The sequence below is a fragment of the Euprymna scolopes genome, chromosome 4 (genome assembly GCF_053919585.1).
Source record: "Euprymna scolopes isolate OS-2025 chromosome 4, ASM5391958v1, whole genome shotgun sequence".
Lineage (NCBI taxonomy): Eukaryota > Metazoa > Mollusca > Cephalopoda > Sepiida > Sepiolidae > Euprymna > Euprymna scolopes.
Window position 1 is genome coordinate 6029456 of NC_136485.1, and position 11293 is coordinate 6040748.

The following is an 11293-nucleotide window of genomic DNA, read 5'->3' on the forward strand; positions in this document are numbered from 1 at the left end:
TACGCTTGTGGATTGAGATGCAGCTGGAGCCGATACCTGTGGCGTCACCCGTGTTTTCGTCTAATGGTCGAATTCGTCTTCGTCGGTCGCTCTCCAGTTCTGCTTTTAAATTAGCTTTCAAACGTCACTTGAGCTATCGGAGAAATATATTGCATTCACAACGGCGTTTCCAATTAAAGAAAAGAAAGTCAAAACTTAAGTGATTTTTCTTAACATAGAATTGATTATTGTCTTCGACTTTACAAATAATAGTTACACACTGGCCTAGTCATGCAACTTAAGGGGCTGGCAGTTTTCTTTCCTTTACCGAGTTCTTCGTTCTTTATCTACCGTCAGTCCATGGGAAGGGATCAGCTGCCAGAGACACGCATATTGGAACGTGTCGCAAAAAGAATCTCTCTCCCTTTTCTCACCTTGTTTTATCAAAAACGCTAGCTGTAACCCCTCCTCACCCCTCCAAGTATACCCACAAGTGGCGGTCAACCAATCAGCGGTCGTGCCTTTGTTCGGAGGGAGTAAGGGCTTGCTTGGTTGCCGAAGAGAAAGAAGAGAAAATAAAGTAACCCTTTCATTTATCTAAGCAAGCAGAAAAGGAAAGAAAAGATTTTCCCTTCTCATCTTCTCTTCCTCCACCTTCTCCGCTCCATCAGCAAGGAAATAAACGTTCTCATGCCAGGAATATGAAACGTCACACCTAATTAGCCTCAACGGGTCTTCGGGTGGTCTCTACCTCCGTCACTGGACAACATCTCTATCGGCAATCTATCAACGCAGTCCGTCTGTTAATTTTCGGATTTATTTTTATGACTTTTTCTGGTGTTGACACGCGCTGTGATATTCCCAGTGAGGGGGGAAGGGAGATCATTTTGATTATCCACCAAGAAGCAGACATATTCTGTTTAAAACAACATCAAACAATCATCATTAGAATTCAGCCGTGCGAATTCCTCTGAATTCATGTCAATGAGACCACCCAGGCGACAAGCTGTTCCTTAATCAACTAGCAAGGTCTCTCGGCATCGCCCGGTCCCCATCGGGTCACAAACCCAGTCATACTGAAAGATGCAACAGACACATACACAGACCTCTTAAAAAGCTTCCAATATAACTTGTCCCGTTTTTAGCGACGACTAGTTTAACTACAATGTTACCCATAATATTCAGACCAAAAGACTTCCTATGAGTTTGCGGCCACTCAGACCTAATCGTCTAAAAGCTGCCAAGCAGGCATTTCAGCAAGTTCGACCTTCCAAAAATAACTGGTTATCAATACTCCACATGGTGCCCAAACAGACAGACGGCAACTGACGACCTTGTGAGGATTATCAAGCACTCAATAGCCGCATTCAATTTTCACCCCAAACAAGGCACAATGCCACTTTGAAATAGAAGGCTACTATGGGGGACATAAGTTGCAGGGACATTATAAAGGGAGATGAGCAGCAAGATGTCCGTTCACATTACACTTGAACTTCTGCATGTCAGTACAGTTGGGAAAGCAGAATCCCGGAAAGAAGTTCCAAAGTCTAGCAGTTCTGGGGAAGAAACTATTGGAGTAGAAGGCTTTCTTACACCTAGGGATCTCTACTGCGTAGGGGTGGGATTTAGTTGCTTGTCAGGGGTATTACGTCGAAGAGCTACAAGTGCTTGTAGTTCATCAGAGCATTCACCATTAAAGTACTTGTAGAACAGGCAGAGGGATGCAACATTTCGTCAATGGAACAGCGGCTGAAGTCTAGATGACAGTTCAGGACCTACCAGGTTGGTGACTCTCTTTTAAACTGTGTCCAGGAGTGAAAGACAAGCAGCAGATGCACCAGCCCAAATGTGACAAGAGTACTCGATACACAGGTGAATGGTGGCCTTATAGAATTACAGGATACTTTCGGGCGTTAGTGGATGAAATATTGTTTTTGTTTTTATTATTCAACAGTTGAACACTACAAGACGCACAGACACATGGGTGTTTTTTGGGGGGGGTTTATGCGAGTGATTTTTTTACACACATTACAATTTTCTCTAAAATTTCATTGTCGAATATGGTTTTAAGCAATTTTCCTAGTGTTATCACTTTTGATAATTGTAGAAGGATGTATATCGTGAAGTATGTGTAGAGTAAATATGGTATTGTGGTGTTTGTCAAGAGAGAGTAGGTATTGGCTACGTTAGATCAGTTACAACAATTATTTGTTATGATCGATCTTTTCCTCCTCTTATTTGGCCTTGTGCCATATTTTTTTCAATAATTTACTTTTGTAATTTATTGAAAACTAGCCTGGGTGCCCGGCGTTGCCCGGGTATTTGGAGGTGTGTGTTAAGCAAAAAAAAAAAGAAAAAAAAAAAAAAGAAAAGTGGTAGTAGACAGGCTCGAACCCATACCCTGAAGTAGGAAAAGAATGTGAAAAAAAAAGAAAAAAAGTGATGTTTTTGCCGTTGCATCCATCGCCAAATTAAGTCAATTGAAAACTTTCGAAAATATCGGTGAAAAAAAAAAAACGACTCCTCCTTGTAGAAAAGTGCTCAGTTGAGGGTGGAGGAATTAATGTTTTGGGCCAATATTTTGATATTTGTCATCCGAAGAGTCGAGCTTTAAAACGATAATGATCTCATGAAAATCTGTCGCCTTTGTTCAAAAAATGGACACATCTGTTAACCAGCTGCTGGTTTGAGCTTAAATGATGTGACAGTAGAAGTGAAGATGATAACAGCTGCATGCAATTCCACTTTGGAAGAAAATTAAGATCACTTACAATGTATGCAATGTTGTTATTTGGAAAACTGTTTTTCGGAAGCAACAAACAGAGACAAAAAGATAAAATCCTGGTCAAAGAATCTCTTGAATGCACAAAATAAAACACTGATGTCACGTGACTTAGATCTTCCTAAGAAATGGATTGCGAGGCTATAGATTGGTATTTTCCTTAAATTCCAACTTTCCTCACACGACTAGTTAAAGATCAATCAAGGAGTCAGCCTTAGGCTCTGTCATCCTAACGTCATCATTTCTTACTTTTAAATCTTTGAAAAATAATTTTCTTTCAGTGAGCCCAATATTGCTAATATATGATTAAATAGGAATGCTTTGAAGAATCGATACAAAAAAAAAAAAAAAGAAAATCGATAATTGCGCATTTTGTTAAAAATGCAATAATTTCTTTCAGCAATTTGTTGTTATGTGATATTACGCAAGCTATGGTTGTTGTTTGTAGTTTTGGTTGGCCAAACTGTGCTGACTCCAGTTTCCTCGCTGTGGTGTTATGAGCTATTTTTCTCGCTAATATCATTGCAAAGGATTCTTCTAGGAATACCCGAATCCCGAAGCATTGATTATTACTGGGAAATAAATGTTGAAAGATATTATGGTGAAGTACAGCCAATCCTTATTCCAAATTATATTTTACCACAAACCCGATGACTACAATGTTGAGGATGAAGAAGTGGTACCTGTCGTGGAACTGACAGTAGATTTCCTCTGAAGACATGGATTTCCATTGATGATGGTTGATCCACATCCCAAGAAGTTGCACCCACCAGAGGGTTACCAAAAGCAGCCCTTTAAAGGACCAACAAATTCTAACGAGTCTTTTTCACAAATTATGCAATAAAAAAAAATTATAGAAAACAAATTTATGTGGTTTGTGGAAAAACGGTTTTATATGGTTTGTGGAAAAACGGTTTTATATGGTTTGTGGAAAAACAGTTTTATATGGTTTGTGGAAAAACAGTTTTATATGGTTTGTGGAAAAACAGTTTTATATGGTTTGTGGAAAAACAGTTTTATATGGTTTGTGGAAAAACAGTTTTATATGGTTTGTGGAAAAACAGTTTTATATGGTTTGTGGAAAAACAGTTTTATATGGTTTGTGGAAAAACAGTTTTATATGGTTTGTGGAAAAAGTATGATTCACAGGTTACAAATGGGAAAATAGTTGTAATCATGAAATTAAAAACACATTCAATTTTTGAAAATAAAAGAATTTATGGTTGACGTAAAATAAAAGTTTTTAAAAAATAATTCATCTGTCATGAAGTGTTTGATTTTCCAAACGTTGATGCAACTCCAAGTAAAATTGTGTAAATATACAAAAAAGGAAATCGATTAAAATAGCAATCATTAAAACATCCAGGTTATCTTTCCTGGGTCTGTTGTTGACACTCATTGCACCCAATGACGAACAAACAATTGACCAATAGTGTCCAACGTTGACATGACGATTCAAAGAGTTCATCGTGTAAGGTTTTTCTCCTACCGCATGCAACAAACGATAACTTACATAATTTGAACAAATAAATTTATATCAAAATGGTTAAAGACGAAATCTTTTAAAACGAAAATATTTGTTAAAAATAATTCAATTGTATTCATTTTTAAATTATTTATTTTAAATACTTGATGAAAGAGTAGTGTGGATTTTAAGCAGACGAGTTAAATATAGTCTGGTTTCTTCTAATCAGGAATGACCTGTGGTTACACATGGTTTTATAGTCCCACTTCATGTACAAGTAGTGTATTTTGGTAATAGAACGTCTTTGAAAAGTCGCAAGAAATTTGCTAACAATTAATATACATGTAGTGAAATTGACAAATGAAAAATATGGACGAAAATATGATTGAATTGCACTTAAGATGAGAACAGCAGTCCAAACAATCCAAGTAATTCGAATTATTAATCCTCATCTCAAAAATTCAGAAACTTTTTTTTTCTTTTACACAAAGGAGTCACCATTTATTAAGGTTTGAAGGCAACTCGAGGATAAGAGTTAATGAGTGTACAATGTTCGCCAGGACAACAGTGCAGTAATCGTTATTATTGGAAACTAGGTAGAATTTGATTATAGGGACGGCTCAACAAGAACTCGTTTGCATTGAACTTGAAGACGGCCATATTTTAGTCAGCTGGAAAGCAGGCGAGCAGTTCTAGGAAAGAAGCTTTGTTTGTGGACTTTGTGTTTAGATTTAGGCATAGATAGAGAGCGGGGTAAATTTTTGATAGTGGTTGTAGCTAGACAAGTGTTCTTGGTGAAAGTTTGTCACGGGGGGGGGGGTCATAGATTGAAACTCAGATGAACACTTCCCATGAAAATAACCATAGATCAACGTCTCTTCTGCGGGGAAGAGAAATGGGCATCACCTACGAGGTTTTGAAGCCCGTTTTGAACTTTGTCATGGGAACTCTCGTCCAGATGTGGCAACAGTACTCCATTTTAGCGTTTATGACGTCCGGACTAGTGCTTGAGCGAGTAATGACTCAAAGATTTTAGCGAAGATAGGAAGGAGACTTTAATAATAATAATAAAAAAAACAAAAAAAAAAAACGCAGCGACAGTGTGCCATTCATTGTAATTTATTGGTTTCAAACAAGTCCATTCGCTACGATTATTCGAAATTATAATTCTAATAAATATAAATCTTTTTTCCTTTTAAAAGAGAATTATTTTACATTTTAACATTTATATTTTTGATATGCATTTCAATTTTTAACCCTGCGTTAGTCACCCGACTGTTCCAAATGTGGTTAGTCCCATGGGATGTCCATACACTTCAATACAAAAACGTTTATAGCGTTATTATTTTGTAAAATATAGTTATCTTGCTGATTCGGGATATGTCTACAGTTCCTGTTGAACAGTCTGAATCACTCATATATGGTTGATAAAATCTTGTTTTAAAATCATACAATAAAATAAATTATAAAACTAAGGAAAAAATTAAGATATTCATTAGTTAAGCTCATAGTTACAAGACTGAAAGAGTAATAAATTGTAAATAAAATAATCAACAAAACTTATGATAAAGAAAATACCAAAACATTAATTCCATATTAAATATTACAGAGTTGCCTAATGATGCAAAATATGCGCTTATTATCTACAAATTTTTATTCTCACTGGAAAAAAAGGTACTAGTGCAGAGAGTGATCCGGACGTAAATAATAACGTTATTATTTAAAAAGCCATTCTTAACATGGGGAGTGGAGGGTGTTTTGTACCTATTCTGTACTTCAACCTTACAATTGAATAAAAAAAAACATTATAAAACTTTAATTAAACTTGGAAATACGATTTAAAAAATAGCGCGGATTACTCTCTGCACTAGCACCGAAAAGAATACAAAAATATATAAATCATACCTATGTTAGACAGCTGGAGTGACTGAACACCGCAGAAGGACAAAACGACGTCTATCTCCAAGGAAAATTGAAATACAACTGCGCCATATCACGCTTGCTATACCCTCACTGAGCCAGGAGAGTACTAGGAGGGGGAAAAAGAAATAAGTTGTAACAACTAAGAATTATGAGCACTTAAGCAAAATTCGGGGTGACAAAGCACCCTATGGGACTAATGACAGATAAAAAAAATAAATAAATAAAAAGTACTTTTTTTGGTTACAAAATCAAAGTTTTATATAGTGAAAACTATTTTAAGAAAAGAAAGGTATATTAATTAGGATTTTTTTTTCATGTACAAAACAGTTCAAACAAAAAACAGAGATCGTCCTATTCTGGAAAACAGAATTTCCCAACATTAAAAACCGATGTCAGAATTAAAAATTTAGGACGCTGATCCTTCCTGTCCTGTCAGTGAAGACGAAATCTCCCTAGTCCGAGGCAATTTATATGCATAATAAAATCAGTTTTATTACAATATTTTTTGTGTTGTTTTGTCGATATCTTTCCTGTCGTCAGAGAAATCCTTCCAGACTAATGTAACAAAGCATGTATGGGGGCGTATGAAAATAGCAGCAGCAGCCAAAGGATAGCTGGCTATCAAAAATATTAGCAGCTGTTAAAGCACATATGCAAATTAGCAAGTGCGTACGAGCTCGCATCACAAGAGAATGAGAGAAAATACACCATGTGGTCAAAAAAGTTGCTGCATCCAGGTAAGATGGACATGTAAATACGAGGGTGAGAAAACGCTGGTGTGAGGTGGTGGTGACAAAGACTTAAAAAGTGCAGGTGTGTGCGTGTTTGAAAAGACTTTCGAAAAATTATGAAATGCGTCGTTTCAGAAAAACCATGAATAAATGCATTTCATTTGCACTTAAAAAAATGCTGACTCGGATTTTTTATTTTTCCTGTTTTAGTTGTTCCTGTGACGTTAATTTACAGAAAGAAAGAAAAAAAAAACTACATGAACTGATCTCTGCACGGTTTCGTTTGTTTATTAAAAAGTTCACTAAACATTTTAGTTTTCTACCGATCTGTATAATTTTCAAGTATGGAAACGGATTGTAAGATTTATTATCTCTGAATTTGATATCGTCACTTGCTTGGCCAATCACAAGTAAATCGATAATGACGGGCGATTTTGTTTGGAAATGGTTGTCAATTTTAAAATTTTAATAGCTTTTCTTTTTTTTTTTAAGTTAAGATAAATACGGGTTTGTATTAGAGTCCACAGAGGTACGAAAAAGTGGTCAAAAATAAAAAAATCTATAATATAAAGCTGAATGTGTGTGTGTGTGTGTGTGTGTGTGTGTGTGGTCATGAATAGGCTCCTATATGGTTGACTATTTTAAAAAACTGATTACATATAATGATAGAAGATGTATCGAGACACAGGAATGGGTATGTTTGATCTGGCAGAATGGTGGTTCATTAAAATTGTGGGGTCTGCGTTCGCGCCTGGGCCACAATGTACGGAAATAAAAAAGTTAAAAATTAAAAAAACGTTTACAAGTGTTTTTGATATAGATGTACATAATAATACTTTGATAAGTATGTTTTAACTTAAATAGGGATGGTATAATAAAATTGTGGGGTCTGCGTTCACACCTGGCCTCCATAGAATGCGTAAACTTTATAGCAAGCCTCACTCTCCCCAATGGTTTACTTCGACTTGCGCAACTGCCATTGCTCAAAGGCAGCATGCATACCGCAGATTTAACTGACATAAGTCCAGTTCAAAGAAACAGAAGTATATAGAAGCTAGAAGTAACGTTAAGAAAGAAATAGCAACAGCTAAGAGAGAATTTACTGAAACCACTAAAAAACGCATCGAAGCACAAAAATTAGGAAATCGTAACTTCTGGAAAATCTACAACAAAATATAAATAAGGGGCAATCAACAATTCCCCCACTAACCAACAATCACGAGGTTGTTTGCTCAGCAACCGACAAGGCTAATATGCTTGCCAGCCGGTTTGCCTCGAACTTCACACTGGACCCTTCCAACCAACCCTGCCTGACTTTCTTTTGTGGACAGACGCCACGCTAGACGATCTAAAAATCACCCCTGCTCAGGTACACGCTATCATAAAAAACCTTGACACTTCCAAAGCATGTGGACCTGATCTCATCCCAGCTGTGCTATTAAAAAAGTGCCCAGCCGAAGTAGCTCCAGTTCTCTCCAAACTCTACAACAAATGCCTTAATGAATCATGCTTTCCGGGCTGTTGGAAAACTGCTTCTGTGGTACCAGTATTCAAGAATTCTGGCGAAAGAACTGACCCATCAAATTATCGCCCCATTAGCCTCCTCCCACTTTTCGCCAAAATATTTGAGACCATAATTAGCCATGCTCTAGTCCGGCACCTTACAGATGCTAAACTTCTGACTGACAAACAATATGGATTTAGACAAGCCTGTTCCAAAGCTGACATCCTCACTGTAATCTCTGAACGTATATACCATTCACTGGACAAAGTGTGGGAGGGAAGAGCGGTAGCTCTAGATATATCTAAGGCTTTTGACAGGGTATGGCATGAGGGTCTCCTCAGGAAAATTAAATATTACGGTATCACCGGTAGAATATTTAACATAATTAAATCCTTCTTAGATAAGAGAAAAATCCAGGTTGTCCTCGACGGTCGTACATCTAAACAGTGTGATATAAATGCGGGAGTGCCTCAGGGGTCTATCCTTGGACCTCTATTGTTCATAATATTTATTAATGACCTCCACGACAAAACTGCCTCTGAGATGGGTATATATGCTGATGACACCACACTCTATAACAGGCATGACAGGAAAACAAATGAACACATAACTAAAGAAATAGCAAAAACACTAGAGGATGACCTCCAATCTGTAGTGGAATGGGGACATAAATGGATGGTCACATTCAATGCTGCCAAGACTAAACTGGTTTCCTTCAATAATTACAGGAAACCTTCTCTGCCACCAATAGCAATGGCCAGTGACTCCCTGTCTGAGAGTACATCTTTCAAACTGCTTGGCCTAACGTTCACAGGAAACATTGAAAACATTGCCAGGGCCGCTGCAAAAAAGGTAGGCTCTCTCTACCGTGCTAGAAAACTACTGACACCTGTACCTCTATAAGGCCACCATTCGCCCATGTATGGAGTATTGTTGTCACATTTGAGCTGGTGCATCTGCTGCTAGTCTCTCGCTCCTAGACAAGGTTCAAAAGAGAGTCACCAATCTGATAGGCCTTGAACTGGCATCTAAGCTTCAGCCTCTATCCCATCGACGAAACGTTGCATCCCTCTGCCTGTTCTACAAGTATTTTAATGGTGAATGCTCTGACGAACTGCCGACACTTGTGCCCCCACGACGTAGACACCCTTGACAAACCCGACAGGCAGTTAAAGCCTACCTCCACACAGTAGAGATCCCTAGATCTTTCTACTCCAGTAGTTTCTTCTCCAGAACCGCTAGACTCTGGAATTCCATTCCAGGTCCCTGCTTCCCCAACTGTACTGACATGCAGAAGTTTTACATGAACCGACATCTTGCTGCCCAAATCCCAACATAGTGCCCCAGTAGTTGCCCCCTGCACCAAAGTGGCAATGTGCCTTGTTTGGGGTGAAAATGTAATAATAAAAAGTAAATAAAAAATAAAAAAATAGGCACAAACTTTAATAAAGACTTTTCATATATATCTGCGTAAGTATACTTTGATAATTACGTTTCAGTTTGAAGAAATATGGTAGAATAAAATTATGGGTGTTCGTTCGAGCCTGACCTCCATAGAATGGAAAAATGTCACAAAGTTTAACAAGGTTTTTTAATATAGATCCACAGAATATTGTGATAAGTGTTTTAGTGTGAACAGGTATGGTATAATAAATTATGGGGTTTATCTATTTTATTTTTACTTTCATCATATTTTGTTTTAGTTTTGATACCTCCAAATTCGAAGCTATCTCTTTAGCCTTCCTTTTCATAACCTATCATACTTTCATAAATCAGAGTCCATTTTCTGTAGGCTGTTTTTGAACCCAGTCAACAACGGGTACTTTTGCTAGTGTGTATATATATATATATATATATATATATATATATATAACAAAAGTTATCAAAGACCAGATAAGTTATTCTTCTACATATCCGGAAAAGATCTTAATGGTTTTGCTCACTTTAAAACGTTTAATCAGTTCGAAAATAGTGTTTATCGATAGGTAAAAATTGCGGCACGATGACCCCTAAACATGCAAAGTTTGGAAAATGAGTTAAAACTAAACAATATTGTTAGAAACCCACCCAATATCTATTACCGTGACATATTCGGTGGGTTTCTAACAGTATTTTGTATAATTTTTTAGTTTTAACTCATTTTCTAAACTTAATATATTTAGAGGATCATCATGCCGCCGTTTGTCTTTTTCACATCTTGATAAACTCTGAATGATTTTCGATCCGATTAAACGTTTTAAAGTGAATAAAACGACTAAACTTTTCCAGGTAGGTAGAAGAGTAACTTATATTGCCTTTGATAACTTATATTTTTTTTAATTTTTGACCACTTTTTCATACACATGTGGATTTTAATACAAACCCGTTAAGTACTACATCGTCAGACAATTTTTCATTGATACGTAATTTGAATTTCTAGCATAAAACATGAAAAACTATCCACCTAACGTTGAAACTTATCTTACCATATTTTTTTTTTTTTGCAATAACTAATTACCTCCAGGTAAAAAGGTAAAAAAAAAACATCAGAATAATTTTAAAATTTAATTTTTCCGATATATTTAACATTCATGAAAACTAAAAAAGATAAAAAAAGAGAAAAAAATAAGAATGAGAATAAAATAAAATGGAAAATAGTAAAATTGATATTCTGGGAGTATCGATAAACGTTTCCTGTTTCCCAACATAACCGAGATAATATATATATTATTCAAGGTAGCGTTTTCCGTGTTAGAAGCGTTGATTGAATTGGAATTTTAAATTGAAATACGTATGAAATACGTTTGAAAGCTAAATTACAACGTAAAAATAAAGAAGTATTTACTTGTATTATTATTCACCGACTACTGTTCTCATCTTGAGTGTGATTTTCACAACGTTTCGGTCGATATAACTTCCGACCTTCTTCA